The sequence below is a fragment of the Podarcis filfolensis genome (genome assembly GCF_964270895.1).
Source record: "Podarcis filfolensis genome assembly, chromosome: 1".
NCBI lineage: Eukaryota > Metazoa > Chordata > Lepidosauria > Squamata > Lacertidae > Podarcis > Podarcis filfolensis.
Genome location: NC_139604.1, coordinates 38,359,309 through 38,382,130, shown reverse-complemented (window position 1 = coordinate 38,382,130; position 22,822 = coordinate 38,359,309). Strand labels below are relative to the sequence as shown.

General features: G+C 42.4%; 1 protein-coding gene and 1 long non-coding RNA gene across 4 annotated transcripts in view; one reads left to right on the top strand and one right to left on the bottom strand.

The window, feature by feature from the left end:
• LRP1B (LDL receptor related protein 1B) overlaps nt 1-22,822 on the bottom strand; it is a 764,381-nt gene that overhangs the window by 528,409 nt on the left and 213,150 nt on the right. The window lies entirely within an intron of this gene.
• LOC310748054 lies at nt 309-15,107 on the top strand. The gene is made up of 3 exons (XR_014541073.1): nt 309-395; nt 13,152-13,409; nt 14,929-15,107. It is a non-coding gene; the product is annotated as an uncharacterized lncRNA (long non-coding RNA).

Here is a 22,822-nt window from a genome sequence, read left to right as displayed (position 1 = left end):
AAATGCATAAAACATAAAATGCATTTGTTGTTCACACTTTCACCCAATACATAAAACACTACACGTACATTTAAAAGGTATATATCAGATACATTAGACAAATCCTCACAGTGTATAGTTTATATGCTGAAATTGTCATTACGCATAAGAATTCATTATGGTGGTTTATTTACTATCACCTACACATAAACACTGAGGGGAAAGGCCTTGTGTGCAACACCTGTGGGATCCATTTCCCCCTCAACTTTGTCCTGGCATTGCCTCCTCAGGTGAGTTTTGTGGTTGCCTAGCAACTGTTAAGACATACACTTTTCCCCAGAAGCTGCTAGTGGGGAAATTCAGTCGACAGAATCACTGGCTGTCAACTATGGGATGATAAATTCCCACCATTACCTGTAAGTATCTCCTGGGGTTCTTCCCCATGTTCACAGGTGTGGCATCTCTCTGATGCCGGAGGCAGCATATAACCATGACTAGTGGCCATCGATATACTAGGGCCTAGTCTACACCTGCGGCAGAACGAGGCGGCCTAAAGCTGAGGTGTAAAAACGGACTGCACCAAGTTAGTTTACAGGTGGTGCATTCCTCCCCTGTGTAGATATGCTGCTACTGAGTAGCCAGCAGCACCCCACACAAATACACATCTATTGGCTAATGGTGCTTTTGCTCATTCCCTAGTGGTGAACCTACAAAGATAACCAACATCCATAGATAGCTCTCCCCTAACTCACTCAAATTTCTCAGTGGTTGCAGCCACTTCCTGTTTTCTATTCTACCTCACCTGCTTCAGGTAATAGGGGAATTGTTATTGGAATGTTCTATTACATTAAATAGTCGGGGGGGGGGGTTAATTCAAAAACAAAGGGCAAATTTAGCTACATTCTTTCTGCCTGATGTGTTAGTTCTCTGTTTGCAGAAAGCTTTTTTTTAACTAAATGGGGGAGTGTTTAAAGCAGCATTTATCCCCTTTCCAAGTCTGAGAAGGTTAAACCACCTATGTATTTTACAGCTCTTCCCCCACTCAGTCATCTTTACCCAAGATAAGCTATTTCCTTTTAGGAAGGCTTTTCCTGTCTTTGTTGTTGTTTGTTTGTTTAAAAAACATTGTCCCTTTGAAATATTTTTAGGGTGTCTGTGTGTCTGGGATTGCTTATGTCTCTCGCTTTGTGCACATTGTGGATGTGGTGTTAAATTGCTAGAAGTGTTCTTTGTCTTTTGTATATTTTATATTGTCAGTCAGGATTGTAGTGGTTTGGGTTTCCATGAGACTGAGAAACAGGATAAAAATGCCAGTAAATAACTACATTTAAATTTTAAATTTAAAAACTCAAATCATGTGCCAACAGTTTCCCCCTAAACTTAATTACCTTTGCTATGCTTGTCTCATAATTATCTCATATCACAAAGTGATATGTTTAGTTTTTCAATAATAAATTGCTATTATGTGCTTGGGCACCACCTGCATGAATGATGCTCAACAAACTGGACCTAATGGGAAGTCTCCTTGCCACAGTATATGATTCAAATGGCTCCTTCAGACAAGGTGTTTTTGAGCATTCATCCTGCTTTGCTTGCACAAAACTTACACAGAAGTGAGATTATATCCATCCTTATTGTTATTTTTTTTCTGGTTCATCTGCAGGGTGGTTATACAATGATGAGCATTCACCCAGTACAGTGGTACCTCAGGTTACAAACGCTTTGGGTTACAAACTCTGCTAACCCGGAAGTAGTACCTCGGGTTGAGAACTTTGCCCCAGGATGAGAACGGAAATAGCGTACCGGTGGTGCAGCGGCAGCAGGATGCCCCATTAGCGAAAGTGCGCCTCAGGTTAAGAACGGTTTCGGGTTAAGAACAGTTTCGGGTTAAGAACGGACCTCCAGAACGAATTAAGTACTTAACCTGAGGTACCACTGTATTCACCCTGATTTATGTGTGGGGTGTTTATAAATCTCACCCTTAGCCATTTCTTTATTCCACACTTTTCAATGCATTTCCCTGATACTTTCCAAACTGCAAAAGGCCTGTTATTTATAGTGGATTTGTTGCACTAGAACCCTTTAAATGCACACACCTAAAGTTCCAGTCTGTGCCTGCATATCTCCCACAAAATAGGAACAAGTCTGAAGGCACCCTTAGCTTTTACAGTGATTATTTTTGAGCCTGGAGGAATTCATTGCTTTGTTAGATAAGTTAAACAGTAAAAGAGACTAACAAAACTTAAAAACCTAAACAATTGAACTTCCGGCGAGGCAGCACGGCGGCTGCAACAGCAGAAAAGAGCTCCTGAAGCCAGCCAGAGTAAAAGGCTCTGTCTGGCCGACTCCCGGACTCCCAGGACTGCTGCCGCCAGCACTGCCAGCGGAGAGGAATTGGGGGTGCCCGGGGCGTCTATCAAAGGAGCCAAAACACCCCCCCACAACCTTGATTGAGCCGGTAAGGCACCCGACCCCCCCCCCAACAGCCGAGAGGAGCTCCAAAACCAGGAGGACAGTGAAGCTAACGCAAAGAGGGAGGGGGGAAAAGGGGGGAAAGAGGAAGAAAAAGAAAGAAAGAAAGAAAAAGGAGCCCCAACTTTACCGCTGCTGTCCCCATCTCTGCCTACGGGAAAGAAGAGGAGAGGTAGGTGAGCACGGGACGGCAAAAAAGGCTCCGGAAAAACACGTGGCTGAGCCGACTCCAGCGGCAAGGAAAACAGAGGAAAGCCGCATGACAAAGATCGCAGAAAGGAAGAAACTACGCTTCCCCCCCCTTAAACCCTTTTTTAACCCCTTCCTCCCCCTCTCCCTTTTTTTTTAAAAAAATTCTTTTTTATTCCCCCCCCCCATATACCTACTTTTATCACTTCTCTTTTTAAAAGAGGGGCCACTGCTGCAGCAGCCACCCTTACTTTTTTACAAACAAATAATAATAATAATAATTAGGGGAAAATAGGTTTTTTTTAAAAAAACAACAACACACACACACAATTCCCCCCCCCCCCTTTTAAAGCCCTTTCTATTCTATTTGTTAGCTTGTTCTTGAGGAGGGAATCTTTGGCCCCCAGCTACGACCACCACTCTCTTTTAAAACAAAAAATTCCTCCATATCACTACTATTGCTATTGATACTCTCCCCCCCGCTTATTTTTCTCTCCCTTTTTGCTCTCCTCTCTCTCTCCCTTCACCCCCCTTATTTTTTCCTTTTATCCCACCTTTCACTTTCCATCCCCAATTTTGTTTTCTATCCCCTTTATTTTTTAAAATCAACTCCCCCTTTTTAGCCTGTTCGTCAGTTTGTTTTTGAGGGGGGAGACCTTTCCCCCCACCCCCTCTTTTAAAATAAGACTTTCCCCCCATACCATTGCCACAGCTCACCCTCCCTCCCTCCCCCTCCCTCCTCTCCCCCTCCCTTTTCTTCTCCTTCCTTTTCCCACCCTTCCCCCTCCTCCTCTCCTTTTCTCTCCCTCCTCCCTCTCTCCATCCCCCCTTCCCCTAAAGGAAACACATACACACATTCATATCACCATATCATACTTTGCCCCCCTCATACTATAGCTAAAACTACTGCTGCAATCTAATACCGCTGATATTACTGTACTATCTCTCCTCTCTCTTTCAACTCTCTTTTTGTCTTTCTCTCTCTCTTCTCTTTTACTCTAATCCCCCCTCTCCCCCCCTCCGTCTCCCCCCTTCTTCTTTCCTTCTTCTCCCTCCACCCTTTACATATAGCCTATTTGTCTGCCTCTATCTCTGAGTGCACTCCCAACCCCAACTTCCACCTTAACTGGACCCCAATACCCTTTTTGGGTATATACAACCCCCTCCTAAACACATATTTCCCCTGGCCCCACCCCTCTAATCTCTTGTATCTCTACCTGCTAACCCCCCCTTTTTATATGAACTGTCTGTCCGTTAGTCTATCCATCTCTGCTTACCTGCCCCCCCCCCCCCCGCTTTGGCGGCACCACTGAGGCAACTAGAGAAACCCTAGAGAAGTTCTTAAAACACAGGCTAGAAGTGACACAAATGACCACCTAATCCAAACGCTCTGTAAAAGCCACCAGCCAGCAGCGCCTGATCAGCCCAGCAACCCAACAATACCCAGGAATCACCACTGCCACAACTCCTAACCACCACACGCCCTACTCCAAGAGGACGCCAAGCCAACCTCAAACCAAAACCATTAGGGAGACTGAGATGACACCAACCAGGGAGATGGCAAACAATGCTAATACCGTAACTCCCCTTCAAGATGATGACCACCCAGTAACGAAACGAGATCTGAGGGAAATGGAAGCAAGATTAGAAGCACGATTAGAAGAAACACTGAAGGCCACAATGGATCCCATGCAGGTACTAATCAACAATCTAACCTCCAAAGTGGAAGCTCTAGAGAACAAGAACCAAATGCAAGAAAGAATAATAGAGCAATACCGGGAGGAGAACGCACGTGTGAGCAAGAAACTGGACGAACTGGTAAACCAAATGGAAGCAGAACACAGAGAGATGAAAATTAAGCAAGCCGACATTGAAGACTGCAATAGACGTTGTAACATCCGCTTCCGCAACTTTCCTGAAAAAACAGAGGAGAAAAGCCCAGCAGACCTAATTATACGCTGGCTGAAAAACACAATCCCAAGCCTGAAACTTGAGGCAGATGACTTGGAGAGGGCTCACAGAGCCCTAAAACCTATGCCAAAACCCAGCACCCCCCCAAGAGACATCATTGTATGCTTCACACGCTACAAAAAGAAGGAAGAGGTATGGAACAACCTCAGAAACTCAACCAACCTTCGATATGGAGAAACCCCCATTCTGGCCCTACAGGACCTATCTCAGGATACCCTAAACCGGAAGAAAAGCCTGCGCCCATGCACCCAGCATCTCCAACAAGCAGGGATCAAATACCGATGGGGCTTCCCCTTCCGCCTCATTGTAACAACCAATACAACACAACACATGGCTACCAACATACCTGAGGCCCTGCAACTACTAAAGAACCTTGAACTCGACCTCCCACCGGAATGGCAACCGACAAACCCACCAAGTGACAGCCCCAACCACAAGGAAACAACAGCAAACAACTGGACGACGGTACAGAAGAAAAAGAAACAACAGAAGCGGCACAACAACGCAAACCAATACAGACAAGCATCATACTCAGAACCGTCCTGCCGGCCATACGACACAAGAAACCAGACCAAGATTAACCAAACCAATTCATCGCAGATGGACAACCCTACAACAGCAACAACCGCAGCTGAATGAAGCAACCAGGAAGAAACCACAAACTGAAGGACTGGTGATTCCCCCCCCCGTTCCCCCTCCCCCCCCAAAACATAGATTTAGTTAACACCATCAACATCCCCCCCCCAGCCCCGCACCCCCACAGAAATCCCCACCCCAACACCAGTCCAGACGACCTCAACCACATTCCCCATCACCCACACCTTCAACATCCCCATACTCCATACTAAGGAAAAACAACTCCTCCACCCTAATAACACAACCCACAATCAGGCTAAAATCTGATACTCAACCAGCACTATGGTGGCACCAGAGCGTACCAGCACCCACATCCCCACCCCAACACACCACCAATGTTGCTCATAACATTGGCAACATTGCTTAGGAACCTTATACTTGACAGCGACGTTACAAAGTCACTTCACACTGTCTCACTGATCTCCCCCTATTGCAAACAACAGGGGGGGATGGCCTGTCCTTGAACACAGCCTTCCACACCAGCTGAGACCTAGGACCAACCGGCTAAATGCCAGATGGCCTAAAATACCCCAAACAAACACCTATATGACTACATATAGGAAACTCTCTACAACTTACCCCCTACTCTTTAACCCAAATCTTACTCTAATCCCATTAGCCCTCCACCCACCACACCATAGGTCAGCGCAACCCCACTGGTTCTTTAAACAACACGAAGAGAGAGACACAAGACAACCCGAACGGGTTGGCAGGGAATCGCCCCACATAATAGATAAGCAAGATGGCTAACCTAAAAGCAATTACATTAAACGTGAGGGGGCTGGGAAACCCCATCAAAAGAAAACGCATCACCTCATACATAAACACCATGAAACCACATATCACCTTCCTACAAGAAATACACAACCCACCCAAAGGCAGCAAACTCCTGAGCGACCCCCGCTTCAGTCAACAGTGGGTCGCACGAGGCTCAGGGAAAGCTCGCGGTGTAGCTATAATACTCAGTAGAGACCTGAACTTCACTGCCACAACAGTCCTCAAGGACAAAAAAGGCAGATTCATTTTCGCTAAAGGGACACTAGATGGCAAAATTAAACTGACAATCGGCTCCATATATGCCCCAAACGCGAAACAATTAGAATTCTTCCAGAAGACACTAAACAAATTCCTCTCCTTCTCTGAAGAGGAAGCAATCCTAGGAGGGGACCTCAATCTAAATATGAAAGGTATATCCCTGAAAGATATCCACCCTACAACCTCATGGGCAACCTTCCTCTGAAGGAAACCCCCAACAACTAGGAACTCTTACAAGTTACTAAAAATGCTAAAAAACAGGGGTCTCTACGACATTTGGGGTGAGCAAAACCCGGGAGACATCAGCCATACATTCCAATCGGGACGTCATGATACAGTGTCCAGACTGGACAGCATTCTGCTCACACAGGGTCTGATCCCCTCAGTGGAATCAACAAACATAGGTAACATTAAAATCACAGATCACGCCCCAGTAGAAGTCATCGTTAAAATAGGAGAAGGAACACAAACCACCCCATCATGGTCCTTCAGTCCCATCCTAACTACAAACAAACAAATTAGAGAGAGTCTCACAAAAACCCTCCAAAACTACTTCAAGGAAAACGATGTAGACAATATAACAACCCCCCTCCTATGGGACACAATGAAAGCGGTCACCAGAGGAGCTTGCATAAAAGAGAAAACATCCCTTAAAAAACAAACCTCCTCAAAAATTAGCAAAATAGAACAAGACATCACAGCCCTCTCAACACGCTACAAACAAACAGGATCTAAAAAACTCCTCAAACTTATAGAACAAAAAAGGAGAGAACTAGACTCCCTAGAAATTAACAAAACAATGATCAACATTCTATATTCTAAACAACGTTTCTATGAATATGGAGGGGAAAACTCCAGATTACTAGCAAATAGATGTAGGAAAAAAGCACTCAAAACAAGAATACACTGCATCACCCAAAAAGACGGCAACATAACATTCTCCCCTGAAGAAATAACCTCAGAATTTGCAGAATTCTACTCCAACCTATACACCTCCCATAACCCACCAGAGAAGGAAATCAGAACATTTCTAGCAGGACTGACCATGCCTACCCTAACTGATGAGGAACAGGAATTCATGGACAGCCCTATCACCCCAGAGGAAATAGATGTGGTCCTCAAAAACCTGAAACCACACAAAGCCCCAGGCCCAGACGGCTTCACAGCAGAATTCTATAGGAAATTCAAAGAACCCTTGATGCCCTACATGACCCACCTATTCAACGACATCATAAAAGGGGGCCCCATCCCCAAAACCTGGACCCACTCCAAAATAGTCTCCATCCCAAAACCACTAAAAGACAGCCTCAAAGTAGAATCATACCGCCCAATCTCATTAATAAACCAAGACTACAAGATATTCACATCAATCTTGGCCAACCGCCTAAAAATCTTCCTACACAAGTTAATAGCCCCAGACCAGACTGGCTTTGTCCCTGGCCGCAATATAACAGACCCCATCAGGAAACTACTGAACCTGATCGAACACAGCAAGGCAACTAAACTCCCATTGACAATTATGTCCCTAGACATCCTCAAAGCCTTTGATTGCTTAGAGTGGAAATACATATTAGCAGTATTAACTAACATGAAATTTGGCCCTAACTTCCTACAAACCCTCAAACAAATATACTCCCAAGCCTCAGCAAAATGCAGAACTAACAATATGGATTCTAATACTATAGCTATCCAAAGAGGCACGAAACAAGGATGCCCACTGTCTCCCTTCTTATTTATCCTGGCTCTGGAACCCTTAGCAATCCGCATCCGAGCAGCCACAGACATCAAGGGAGTGGAAATAAAAGGCAGAACCTATAAATTAGGGCTCTTTGCAGATGACCTAATGGTCACAACACCAGACCCCATAAGCACAGCAACCTCCCTAATCAGAGAACTCAACACATTTGCAATGGTGTCGGGCCTACAGGTAAATTTTACAAAGTCAGAAGCTATGTGCTTCAACACCCCTCCTCACACCCAAAAAGAACTCACGAAGGTCACCAAAATAAAACTCTGCCACACCAAGTTCAGATACCTAGGGGTACAAATAACCAGAAACCTCAATAAATTGTACCTCCACAACTACAAGCCCCTGTGGCAACAAATTAACAAAGACCTAAAGAGATGGAATAACATGAATTTCACTCTCTCAGACAAAATAGCCATGATCAAAATGATCACACTCCCAAAACTAACCTACCTATTCCAAACCCTCCCAATCTGGATCCCCTCAACCCAACTCCGCAGTTGGCAGAGAAAACTACACTCTTTCATCTTCTCACATAAAAAACCAAGAATAAGCCCCAAATACCTGCACCTCCCCACCTCAGAAGGAGGATGGGGAATCCCCAACATAGAAGCATATTACATTGCCAACCAAATACGCCATATAATCCCATATATACTAGAAGATGAGACAAAACAATGGATACACCTAGAGAGGGACACAATTGAAAATACCTGCACCACAACATACCCACTCCTCCCAAACAAACTAAAGAAAATTCCCACAACACTTAACAGGTACACACAGACCATGCTCAAAGCATGGAAAACACAAATAGGCAAACTATCCCCAACCCCATCCCCACTAATCCCCCTGGCGTACCACCCATTATTCCACCATGCAGCACAAAACCTCCAGATAAAAACCTGGCGAACCAAAGGCTTATATCGCCTAATAGACTTTTATAAAAATAACAAACCCTTGTCAACACAAGAAATACAAGACAAACTAGAAGACACCCAAATGCCCTGGTTAACACAACACCAACTACATGCCCTCTTAAACAACCCAACAGTAAAATCAGCAGCAACTAGGCCCCTGACAACCTTTGAAAACCTCCTCCTAACAACAAAGGGAAACGGTAAAGGGGCGGTATCCGCAATATACAAAATACTACGCCAAAACCCCGCAAATCCCCTAGACGCAATCAAAAAACAATCGGGGAATGACATGGGCTATGAGATTAACCCCACTCAATGGACCAGAATGTGGTCTAAACCCCCCTTTAAATCCATATCAAAGAAAAAAGAAAAGAACTCACACTGAAACTCACCTACAGGTGGTACCTAACACCAAGGAAACTAGCGCTAATACACCCAGGAACCTCACCAAAATGCTGGAGAGGGTGCACCTCCACAGGCACATACCTCCACATGTGGTGGGAGTGTCCCAAAATCCAACTATTCTGGACAACAGCCATACAAGAAATATGTAAAATAACTAAACAAGTATTAGACTTCACCCCAGAATTGGCCCTACTGAACATCTTCCAAGACAACAATGCCCATTTACACCACAAAGAATTCATAACCCACCTACTTTCAGCAGCCAGAAACACCATAACCAGACACTGGAGAGACCTGTCAGGAGTAAGCATGGACCAATGGTACCAAATAGTATGGGAAACAGCCCTACTAGAAAAATTAACTAATAAACTGAAACTGACATGGGGACAAACAGAAGAAGACACCTTCACCCCGGTATGGCTCCCCTTTATCACATACACAGCCCAACAGGACAACGACAATAATCCACCAACAGCATACAAATCAATATGGCTAACCTGATCCAAAACACCCACCCACCTCACTCACACATGAAAACAAAGATCACCACAGCCAACCACAAACAAACAATCACACCCTAGGCCAGCCCCAACCTCTCTCACCACCAAAGGAACACAAGTGAACAACACAAGCACGCTGACACCAAACTCTACATACATTAAGCATAATAGAAACACTGCTACCCGACCCCACCCCCATCCATCTCCCCTCCCTCCACCCCCTCCCTCCACCCCCTTTCTTTTTTTTCTTTCTTTTTTCTTCTCTCCCTAATGCCTCATCAAATGAAACGGATTTGTAAAAATGTTACATGGAAGAAAAAAATACGAGGCATTACACTTACACTGTAAAACAAGAAAACCCTTAATAAAATATTTAAAAAAAACCTAAACAAATTAATAAGCTGTTGTGAAATACGCTGGGATTAATTGTTGTCTCAGACAACAGATCTGTATAGAATTGGTGTAATCAGGGCAGAGAATGCCTCTGGTGTGCTTGCTAAAGCAGTCTCAAAGCTTTAAAGAAACTGTTTATTGTTCCACAGTGTTAGGGACAGTTATATATTATCCCTCTAGGAACTAACAGTAGGAGGGGTAGTTTGTTGTAAGCACCCTATTTATTTTATTTTGTATCCAAGTATACTATTTTCAAGGTCAGCTCCTGAAAACATTGGCAGTGGCATATTCAAATGAGTGAATTTCTTCCTTCAACGTAGATCAACCGTTTGTATTATTAAGAATACCTAGTGTGCTATTTTCTTGACTCAGTGGAAAAGCTAAGTAATGTTTTGCATGTAAGCACATATAATAAAGCAACCTAGACTGCTGAGCAGTGGAGCGAATGTTGTTTTAAGCCATCTTGTCTTTGTAAAAGAATAAACTACTTGTTAATTAAACTGTGGGATTATGGATCCCATGGAGGAGGTTTGGTTTAAAGTAGTTCAAAACTCCTGTTTTATTGTACCACTGCTTAAATGTACACCTGAAACCAAAACAGAGAGCAATTGTAACCCCGGTTGTCATGTTTACTGAATAAAAATTGCTCAGTCTGCCTGGAGCCGACATAAAGCTACATGCAAACTGCAGTGGTATGCTACATTACATCTGCAAAGGCCTTTAATAGTAGTATTATACATCTTCCCAACATCCCTAAGAGGAAAATAGGAAGCTGCCAAATACCGAGTCAAATGAATGGTCCATGTATCTCGGTAGTGCCTACAAATGCTGGCAGTGGCTCTCCAGGGTTTAAGGCAGGGTTCTTTCCCACCTCTTCCTGGAGCTGTCAGAAATCAGAGCTGGCCCAGCAATTAGACAGGGCAAGGATGCTGCTTCAGGTGGCAGAAGCCCCCCAGGCGGCATGTCCATGGGTGCCCCACCTGCCCTTCCACCAATGGTGAAGTGCCAGACGTCATGTCCATGGGTGCCCCAGCAGCCCTTCCACCAATGGTGAAGTGCCACCACTATCGGCACCAATTTGGAGCAAGATTGTGTCTCTTTTGGGTGAGGTCTCACCCAGAACCAGCACAATCTTGCCCCAGATTGGCACTGGTGGTTGTGCTGCTTCTCTGCAAGCAGCAGATGCAGTCAGGACATGTGGTGGTGGCAGAGCAGGTGGCGGCGGCAGGAGCAGGTAGGTGGTGGCAGCGGCGGCAGGCCAAAGCGGCACTTTCCATTTCGCCTCAATCGGCAAAACAGGACATGTAAGGAATTGAACCTAGGGCCATTGTAGGCTAAGCTACAGCCCTTCTCCAACCAGCTTCCAGAGAAATTCAAATAAATTCAAATAAGCAAGTCTTCTCTTTGTATGTTAGTTTCAAAGGTCAGTTCTGTTCCTTCGCAGGGCTCATTGATTTGTATGAGCAGCTCTATACTATACGATCTTTTCAAATGACTATTTTTTTAAAAAAAAATGTAATAAATGCACAGTTGTGATTGATTTATTGTATTCAATGGAACTGAGCAATACTTATGCACAACAGTAGTCCTTCCTTAATAACACTGAATAAATACAATTCTCTGCCTAGTTAGCACACCTGGATTGGAACTTGGAAGCTGTATGTGGAATGCAGTTATACGAGTGTCATGTCTGTTTACTGAATCATGCTTATAACATCATCTCTACCACTATTCTTCCCCTTCCCCCTTTTTGGGGGGGGAAGGGGAGTGACTTTCTGAACAAGTTTAGCATTTGAGCACTTCCCCTGGGTACCTTTGTATTTTCCAAAGTGAACTTTAAAAAATGTCTGGAGCTTGCTCTCCAAACGTAGCCAAATTTTTAACATATCAAGTTAATGACACTCATTTTCATACACACACACACACTTGCTCTTAGACAAAAGGCCGAGAAGCCTTTTGACATCTCAGTTGAACAGAGATTATGCTCATGCAACTCTAATGCGATTGAATCCATTGGGCATGTTCTTCTATACTGCCTGTTGTACTGTGATACCCAAAGAGAGCTAATTTTACAGTTATTAAGGAAATTACCTGGCTGCTCAGAGGAAACTTATGTTAAATTCCTTCTTGCTGATAAAGATCTGGATATCATAAGACGTGTTGCAAAATTCTGTTTTATAGCAACAAGAACAACACAGGAAGTTGTGAAAGTGATGGCCAGCCAATGAGTACCGATTTTCATCTCCGGAATACAGATTTTAGCTGAAGGAGTGTTATTTTTAATGCAAATCAGTTTATAGGAAATGTTTAATTACATCCACTTCATTCTGTGGATGCAGCTTATGTTGTTGTTAACTTTGCTGTCTGGTATTTGACCGCAATAAAGATAACTAGATTGATTGATCGACTCATATTTAAAGTTACAAGAAGAGGTTTCTTTTACTTGCAGGACAAAACTGAATGGACAATGCAAGGTATCTATCCTACATCTTAAAGCCCAATTAGACAAAAACAACCTATGCATGACAAAGCACAATCTTTCTCTGTCTTTTTTATTGTTTTTTTTAATAAAAATCAGTCTTGCATCTTGATCCTATTTACTCTCAAGTGCAATTAATTAAATGGCACTTCATCCACATAAGTACACACACGATTGCAGCATCACTAGCTGCATTTGATGTTGATGGAGTAATCCAAATTTCAGATCTGGGGAAAAGACATTTAGTTCGAAAGTGTATCTTCCAACTTATTTTTCTAAGAATATTAGAACAAGGATAGCTGAAGGACACAGAAATCTCTGAACTATTAAGGTAGAGGCCTTTCTTCTCTGCTACATTTTATTATGTTTGATACTTTTATCTTTTCTTTTTTAAATAAACTACAGTTTTTCCTCCTTGATTTCAGCTGCCAGTCAAAATACATCATAACCAGACTAATGCCTGTAATAATGAACAAAAATGCATGACAGCAACCTATGAATAGCAACATAAATGTCTCAGTAAATGGAAGAACCAGCTAAGAAATATATGAAACCAGAGAACTGTCTTATCACCAATTTCAAGGATAATGAGAGGCACAGAAAAGGAGGAAAATATACCTTTGTTATGCAAGAAAGAAAGTCAAGGTGGAGGCAGAAATGCTTGCTGTCATTTCATTCAAAAAGTAGGGCTATATTTTTGTAATTGAGGTTATTGACTGTAGCATTTGTGGCATTCAAATAATTCAAAATGACTGAAGCAAGTCCAAATTAGTGCAAAGAGTCTTTGGGAGTCATTTGTGTCCTACTTGCTGAAAGAAGAGATTCGGCATTGAGGCACACTGGGTAGGGGAGATCCCTGTGACTTTCCTTATTTCCAGGACCCAATTTCACTTCTCATTTGTTCCCCTTTGCTAGTTCCCCACTACTGTCATGACAACATGCTGTTATCTGTAGTACACATCACAACACTACCTGGTGCAATTCTATTTCAGCCACACTCTCTGTCTGCCTAGCAAGTGAAACTCCAGTCAAAGCAAAAAAAGCTGACTTCCCTGGGGAATGATGTCACACTAGTTGCAAGCTGCTTTATGGTTTGTAGACTTGTGCAGTATTTTGCCAGTCAAAATGCAACAAATATACAGTGTAAAATGGTACTCAAGTTGAAAGGTTTCCTCCAGATTATAAAAGAGACAGTTTGACCTGACTGCTGCCTTCTTGTTTTCAGAATATTATACACTCATACAGTGAAGTGTGCCAAATAACTGCATGGCCTCAATCTAATTTATAGCCATTTTCAGCCGCACTGGAGTACTCAAAACAGTCCACATTGGGTGGTACACTGATAGCAGGCTGTATAGAGCAGGGCAACTGTATGCTGCGGTAGAGTACTATAGCTGAGTTTTAACAGGATGTGCTTTTGTGCAGAGGTGCCAACAAGAATTTCTGGCCCCAGTATGTGTATCAGGCCCTCTGACTCACTCAACAAAAGAGCACACAGATTTGCACACATTTTGTGCCGTATACAATTTTGTGTCCTCTTCTGCAGGTGGAGTAGAGGGTTCACACATATAACAAAATGTTGGACAGATAGAATGAGAACTGGTGTAGATTTTCCCACAATTCTATTTCTATCCCTGAAAATGCTTAAACTGCTGAATTTCTGCCTGCCACACAGCTGTCTGAGGCATAAACACGCTGCTTTCCACCAGTGCCAACCATAACCCAAAGCCTAGGCTGCAACCCAGTAGCCACTTACCTGTGTAGGAGTAAGTCCTATTAAAGACTGAAATTCAATGTTGCACTATGATGAAAGTTCCATCTGTGCAAACATTTCAGCTTGTCAAATGGAATAATCTCATATCGCCTCCTCCCATGTGCTGCTGTTCTGGGAGTTCTCCTGCCCCCCCATCCAAGAGCCAGTTTGGGGGAGCACAGGTGGTACAGGGAGGATGAAACCTTTATAGTCTATTTAAGAATAGCTGTATTCTATATCAGCTGCATTCTCAAGTGAGGCATTTTTAGCATCACTTACAAAGTGCTCTAAGATTAGCTTATTTCATATCGTTAAAGTGAATGCTGGCTGCAATCCTGCATACAGAAAGGCTGCTTAAGCTCTATTGATTTTGATAGAATTTAAGCAGCCTAAGTGTGTGGGACTACATCTGCCGCCTTTTCTTGACACCTCCTGCTTTCTCGTCTTAGATCATCCGTCTGCGCTCTTTTTGCTACCCAGCTGGATTGCACCCAAAAAGTGAAAATTCACAGACCGTTGTGAAACAGTAGGAAGCACATGGTTCCAAGTCACCTTACTATGAGTCAATGAAAACTCCGCACTTCAATTCTCCTATCTTGTACTTCCACTACATGGCGAAAGGTTGCACCTGGAGAAGCACGGGTAGAGTTCTGCTTTTGCAATGAAGCATACTCAAAATGGCGGTCCCTGTGGTCCCTCAAAGATCTACTCCTGAGGATAATGGCACTGGTCCACCCTGCGTGAAAAGAAGTCCCTCTCCAATGTATCTTATAATTGATCTGATATGCACACATGTACAAGCCTAAATCTATGAAGCTTTGTGTGCAAATGGAAAAGCAACTTGTCTTTAATATACTCCAGAATGTTTCTTTTCATAAAGGGACTCATAACTTAAAAGACATGCTATAGAAACATACACTTAGATGGACTCTGCTCAGGAAAACCAAAAACGAGTGAACATTATCATCTTGTGATAAAATAATTTAGGATTGCTGTAGATTCTTTGAGGGGCTGCAAAATTTACCTTTCTTTTATTATCCAATAGTTCATTTAGCGATTCAAAATGTGGCAGTTAACAGAGAGTCAGAATATGCTTTGAATGCAGGTGGCAATCAGTGTCAGCTAGCTAGGAAACAGTTGCCCTTTGAAAACATAAATTTTAACCCAAAATGAGGCTAAGGGGTAAAGGTTGTTTGTCTTTGATCACATACTCTGTCTGAGGTCAAAGGTATTCTCTTGTGTTGTTAGTTGGTTGAATATAAATTAAGAAGAGGAGGTCAATAGGCCTTTTAAAAGAACAAAAGAAAATATTATTAAGCAGTTCTTCAGAAGGTTTTTCAGTTCATAAGCATGTAAATGAGCCGAATTTGAATCCGCAGTAAATTCTAAGTATAAAATAAATGAACTATTGCCATATTTTAATAGTTTGGAAATATTTTGCAGAATGTTCACTTCTAGAATGACACATTCTGCCTCCTATTACTTTCTCTGTCTTTCATGTCAATGCTCAGAGTTACTTCCAACTCAAAAGTTCTATACTCTACATCTTTTCTAATGCTTCAGTCACACTTCCTTCAGACCCTCTAGGTAATTGGTGTGCTGTCTTCAAAGTGCTTCCAAACTCCATCTGCTCAGAGAGCTTGAGACCCCCAAAATCAAATTTTCCATATGCTAGCACTTTGTAAAGTAAACAAAACATAAATAGCATGGAAGGTTGTCTGTTCATCATAGTCTGGAATGTGCATATTAAGCGCTCTTTGGGGACTTTAAAGAACATTATTATCATTCCACTCAGCCAGAGGTAGCGGCATAGGTTGCCTGGGTAATTAAGACAATTGCCAATACCTCCCCACATGTTGGGCTTCCATTCCACCTACTCTCAGACTTCATAACAGTTTATAGTCCACCAGTGTGCAAATGGGAAAGGGGGAGTCAAAAGCAACCATAACCTGAGTTGACATACCATTAGGAACATAGGAAGCTGCCTTATCCAGAGTCACAACATTCATCCATTTTGCTCAGTACTGTTCACACTGACTGGAAGCAGGTCTCCAGGGTTTCAGGCAGTGAAAAATTCCCAGCCCTATCTGGAGATGCATACAGAAGGTCCCACATTCAACCCTCAGCATGGCAGATGAGCTACATCCTTTCCCATTGTTATTTGATGGACCTTTGCTGTTCCAGCTGTTTGAAATCTGAATATGGATTTTTGAAAATTAAAACTAATTCACCTCTATGTGTCCTTCCTTTGCAAATAGTTTCCTTATAGCTTTGCTCAGCCATTCACTTCCACACAATCCCAGAAGACATAGAGCAGCAGAGCTGCTTGCATTTGTCCTGTTCCCACAAGCTCAAGCTCTGCCCTCCATGTATGCAGAGGGAAAGGTGAAGCGGGGATTGTCATGTGTTTGGCTGATCGTGCTTAGAATCCTCCATGTCAATGGGAATGCCAATCATGCAGGATTCCAGACAGTATGAAAGACACTAAGTGTGTTCAGTTGTTCCATGCACAAAGGTCTGTGATGGGGACATTAGGAGAAGGGCTAGGATGCATCTTTCTCCCTCCGTGCATTCTAAGCACAGATGCACTGGCACAATGGAGGATAGCAATCACTGCATATCTTGGAATTACTACTAGTGGTGGCCTTTAATGAACAGAAAGTCCACAGAGGTATTCCTTCTTTTTTTTTTTTTTACATAATAGAGGCAGTAATTATTAATAATTAATGTCATTACTTCTAATCACATCATTTGCTACTCTTTTTTTTCTAATGGGCTTTAACGATATAGGAGATTATCACAGTCCAAATTTAGAACTATCAGGTTGCCAGATGATTGCTGATTTGATGTCCCTTTCAAAACAACGGAGCTAGACTCTCTAGTATATGGTGCTGCAAGTGGGAGGAGAGGAAGTTCAACTGTGTGAGCAGACGTCTGTTATACTCACTTTTGGACACCATTGGATTTCACCTAGGAAATACCATGAACTACAGTTACCTGGCCTAGAGAAACTTTATATATACATGGTTTATACTTATTTCATATGCTAATTTGAACAGTCTTTTCCTTTCTTTAGATTCTTGCAATCCTTCTGAATATATATAATCAAGAAAGGCAGAGAAATAGACTTTTTGGTAAAAGAAGAAAAGAAGTGCCAGCACTCGTATCCTGATGAAAATGCAGTAGCTGCCAGCACAAAATGGTTACCGTGGGCAGCAAAACAAGAGCTGCCAATACTCTATATCAGTGATTAATGTCAAAAAAAAAAACACAACCATGCGTATTCTGCATTCTATAATGTACACAGCATGCACCACAGTTTCAGAGTGTTTCTCAGTTTTCAAAAGGTGGTTGACCCCTCATGCTAGCTGACTCCATAACCTAAAACACAGAGAGCCAGAATGTGTTTTTTTTTTTTTTTTTTTTTTTATAATATATTTATTAAAGTTTTCAAATAAAGCATATATTAGATAAGCACTTATCATTGTCCATTTAACATCTCTCAATTGTTACATGGGACTCCCCCACACCTCCCGCATACACTTACATCATTATTAAATTAATTTCAAACAAATTATCATTTAACTCATCTTAATTAATAATCTTAATTTGGTTTGACATATAATTCAGCCTTAAATCTAATTTAATGGTAGACAATTGTCTGCACTGGCATCCAATTCAGCACTCAGCCAAATTACAATATTTTTGTAAATAAATCTTAAATTTCCTCCAGTCTTCTTCCATCCTTTCTTCTCCCTGGTCTCGAATTCTGCCGGTCATCTCGGCTAATTGCATATAGTCCATCAGTTGCATCTGCCATTCTTCCACAGTGGGTAGCTCCTGAGTTTTCCAATTCTTGGCAATTAATATTCTTGCTGCTGTTGTTGCGTACAAAAAGAATGTTCTGTCCTCTTTTAACACACTCTGGCCGACAATACCCAGGAGAAAGGCCTCTGATTTCTTAGTAAAGGTGTATTTAAACACCTTTTTTAATTCATTATATATCTTCTCCCAAAAGGCCTTCACTCTAGGGCAGGTCCACCAGAGGTGAAAAAATGTTCCTTCATTTTCCTTACATTTCCAACATTTGCTATCAGACGAATGGTATATTTTAGCCAGTTTAACAGGGGTCATGTACCATCTATACATCATTTTCATCACATTTTCCTTCAACGCATTACATGCAGTGAAGTTCAGCCCAGAGGTCCACAACCTTTCCCAATCTTCAAACATAATATTATACCCAATATCCTGCGCCCATTTTATCATTGTTGATTTTACCATTTCGTCATGTGTGTTCCATTTCAGCAGCAAGTTATACATTCTTGAAAGTACCTTCAGAATGTGTTTTGCATTTGGTTCTATAACTGAACAATGAGACAGAGAGTGGTGAGTAAAATTGTTGGTGAACAGCAATCAAGGATAAGGCATAGGGCTTTGATATCAGGGGTGGGGGGACTCAACAAACTGAAATAATGAATTATGAAGTATAAATGGCTTTTTCTTCTTTGGTTCTTAACAGAGTTCATAACACAAGTTTCAGCTTCCAGTCACTCATATTTCTTGAAATTTCACTTGGTTTCTTCCCACATGGAGCAGCTTAATTGAGAGATAAATGATGTCTACAACAGATGTCTTCATGTTTGCTGAAACATGGAGAAACACTGCCCACAACTTTTTCTAACGAGTGTGGCAGGGGAAATAGCTAAACAAGCAGCAATAGAACGAGGATGCCCACCTTAAGGGGGAAAAGCCAAAGGAGGGAAGACTTTGAAGCAGAACAATTAGCATGTCAGCCTTGTTACGATAATGAAGCAATGCTGCTGCAAAGTCCTAGCTTGAAAAGTAAACATGATGGGAATGTTGGGACTGTCCGTGGGAAAAAGAGGGACAGTCAATTCACAGTGCGAAGCACCGGAATTAGCTCAGAGTGAAATATGAGCTCTTCCGTTTATTCCTGTCCGGAATGTACAGGAAGTGTTTGTTATAACACTGCTGGAGTATGGAGAGAGCAGTCATGTTTTTTGTAACGCTGCAAAGACAGAAATAAAAGCATGTAAATACGTTTCTGTCTATCTCTTTCCCCTGCCAGGGGAAGAGGGGGTGTGTTCTTCTCACGTTTGAGAAGAATCGCCGATCGAGACCTTGCCTGCGCCTGCTGGGGAATGCAGCCAGGGAGGTCAACAGGGAATCAAGCCGGGTGCCTGGGACTGCTGCCAGCTTCTCCTGAGAAAGGCTTGAATTTCCCAACAAGCCTTTCCCAATCCGGTGCCTTCCAGATGTTTTGCACTACAACTCCCATTAGGGAGAGAGGGTTGATGAGAGTTGTTGTCCAGAACAGCTGCAGGACATCAGTTTGCGGGAATGCATCGAAGAAACATTTGTAACAACAAACCAGTGTAGTTAAGGTCAAGAGTCAATATACACAAGCACCTCTAACATAAAGTTATTATGCAAAAAGGTTGGATCAGGCAGAACAACACATTTATGTTGATAAGCAGGATTGCCAGTCTGGTCCACCATGGTCCAATCAAAATTCACACTTCTCCACATTTTAAAAAATAATAATTGCAAACTCATATGGAATTGTGGATAACTGAACTTAATACTGGGGGGGGGGGGGGGGAATAGAAAGGAACCAAAATGGACAGATTCACACAGCCCTACTTCCTCCTCCAGGAAAACATAATGCTGATGGATGGGGAGCCCGAGGTTCATATTTAACCAGTCTTCCTCTTGTCCACATTCCATCTTTCTGCTGCCCCCAGTAGCTATATTGAGCTGGATCTCTGAGTATGACATATGCAGCACTGCGACTGTAAAGATGCCCAAAATGATCTGAGATCTGGATATCTGAGGAAGAATTCAGTGTCACAGTGTGATTAACATTTCATTTGCACAAGCATTTCAGCTTGCCAGACGGAAACATGTTCGTCTGTGTGCTGTTCTGGGTATTCTCCTGATACCCCAGGCCAATTTTGAGGTATGCTGAGCATGCGCCGGATGCAGCAGCAGGAGGGCTTCTGCAGATAAGGCTCATTAGGTAAATCCCACCCATAAATTAGACTTTTAATTTAAAGTATTAAACAATACTAGCAGTACTGCTCTGAATGCTTGTCAGCTCCCATTCCCCCCCCCCCCTGGCTGACAATGCATTGAAAACAACAAAAATGCTCACTTTTTTCCACTGCTATTTAGTGCCTTCCCCTTTGACTTCTTCTGACTGCTGGTGCTGCTAAGTGCTGCATGTTCTTTAAAAGAAATCGCATACTGTATGCAAGCCTTCAGCCACTGCAGTACACTGATCATGTACATAGTGGAATGACATAAACAGTGTTATGTAGCATAAGATTTAGCTAGAAGACAGTGAATGCATTGGCTAGAAAGCCAGTTCCGATCAAGGGCATTGCTTCCAGAAACAGCATTTCCCTCACTCTTAATGGGTGAACTTTTCTACCTCATTTGAGAGCAACCCTTGAAAAATTACCCCAAAGAGGATGGTTTTTTGCCACTGCCAATCAGGTCTATGAAAAAGCACAAGTCCCATATTTGGCTCAGGCTTGCTTAACCAAACAGTTTAGCTATAAAAATATACTTTGCTTATTAAAAATGAATTTATAGGATGAAGTCTGCAGATTAAGATGTGCCAAGAAGATAGAGTGCTCTTCTGAACAAATACTGTTTCTTTTCTTTTCTGCTTGTTCAGAAGTGCGAACAATAGTAGAGAAGAATGCATTCAAATAAAATAGTCTCTTCATTGCTCCTATCTTTCCGTCAATTCATTTCTTTAATTCAGCAGTTTATATATATATGCAAAACGTGGACTTTTTCACTTTTCCTCGAAATTGTAAAGGGAAAACATGTTTTAAATGCAAAACTAGGGAAAATTAAAGATGTGACAGTAATGTCTTGCTGCAGCTGGCCTAGCCATTTATTGTCATTTTATGCTAATTAAAAAAAATAGAGAGAAAGTAAAATATAGCCAAGCAACACTGCAAAAATTTTCATCTTAATAATGCCAGGTCTAGCAAAGTTGTGAGATGCACAGATGCTCCTTAAAAACAGGTGTATGCTAGTGCAGAGCAAAATGAAAATTTAAACATTTATTTTCTAGTGAATGTAGATGTTGGTTAAAAGAAAGGCTGACCAGACAGCATTAAAGATGTTGCAATAGCTCTAATAGCCTCCCACAACATGATTAGCGCTTCCTTAATTACCACTTTTGCTATCTCTATCAGACCGCATAGCTCAGCCCGAATTATTTGAAATGGAATCTGTTAAGCATTTTTCACAGTCAACCCAACAACAATTACATGGATGAGGCAAGATGTCATTGCTGGTTAAAACATGCGGGGACATGCCTACTACAGTAAGTCATGGTGCACAGGGAGGAGCACTTACAGCCTGCGAGATCAGAAGCAACATGATTGTGATGAATGAGCCGAACTCTGTAGAAGTCATAAGTGTGTCCAGCATCCAACTCTGTGGGTGTTACAGATCCTCTTATTGGTCTGTAAGTGGTTAAGGTACCATATTTTTCGCTCCATAAGATGCACTTTTTCCTCCTAAAAAGTAAGGGGAAATGTCTGTGTGTCTTATGGAGTGAATGTGTGGTTCCTGGAGCCAAATTGCCCGGGGGGGGGGGGAGCAGATCATGCCTTTTTTTTTTTTTTTGGAAAGAGGGAAGTGGGTGTTGAAACAAAACCGCTGATCGTTTGCCGACTGGGGAAAGAGATAAGGGACGCTAGAGATAAAGGAGGCTGCCTGGGGGGGGAGGTAAAGACAGCAAACTTGCAAAGGGGGGGAAACAGGAAGACTAAAGCAAAAAGGAGAGAAAATTGAAGAAAAGGAGGAGCAAAAAACTGCTCCAGCTAAGGTAAAGACACTAAGGCAAACAAGAGGGAAGAGAGTGTTGAAAGGAAACAGCTGATTGGTGGGATCGGGAAAGAGATAAGGGACACTAGGGAAGGCTGCCTGGGAGGGGGGATGTAAAAGCCCATGGATCCTCAGGATTTTTACATTGGGTCACCCCAAATTCACCATCAGATCACATAGCATGTCCATGGCTATAACCTGCACCAAAAAAATCACACACCCACTGTTTCCTGGGGCTGCAATGGTGCAAAAACGTGGTTACAAAGCACGGATCCACAGGGATTCTCAGGATTTTTGCATTGGGCCACCCCAAATTCACCGTCAGATCACGTCTGCGGCCACAGCATGAACCACAAAAATCATACATCCACTGTTTTGTTCAGAATATTTTTTTCTTGTTTTCCTCCTCTAAAAACTAGGTGTGTCTTATGATCAGGTGCGTCTTATGGAGCGAAAAATACGGTACAT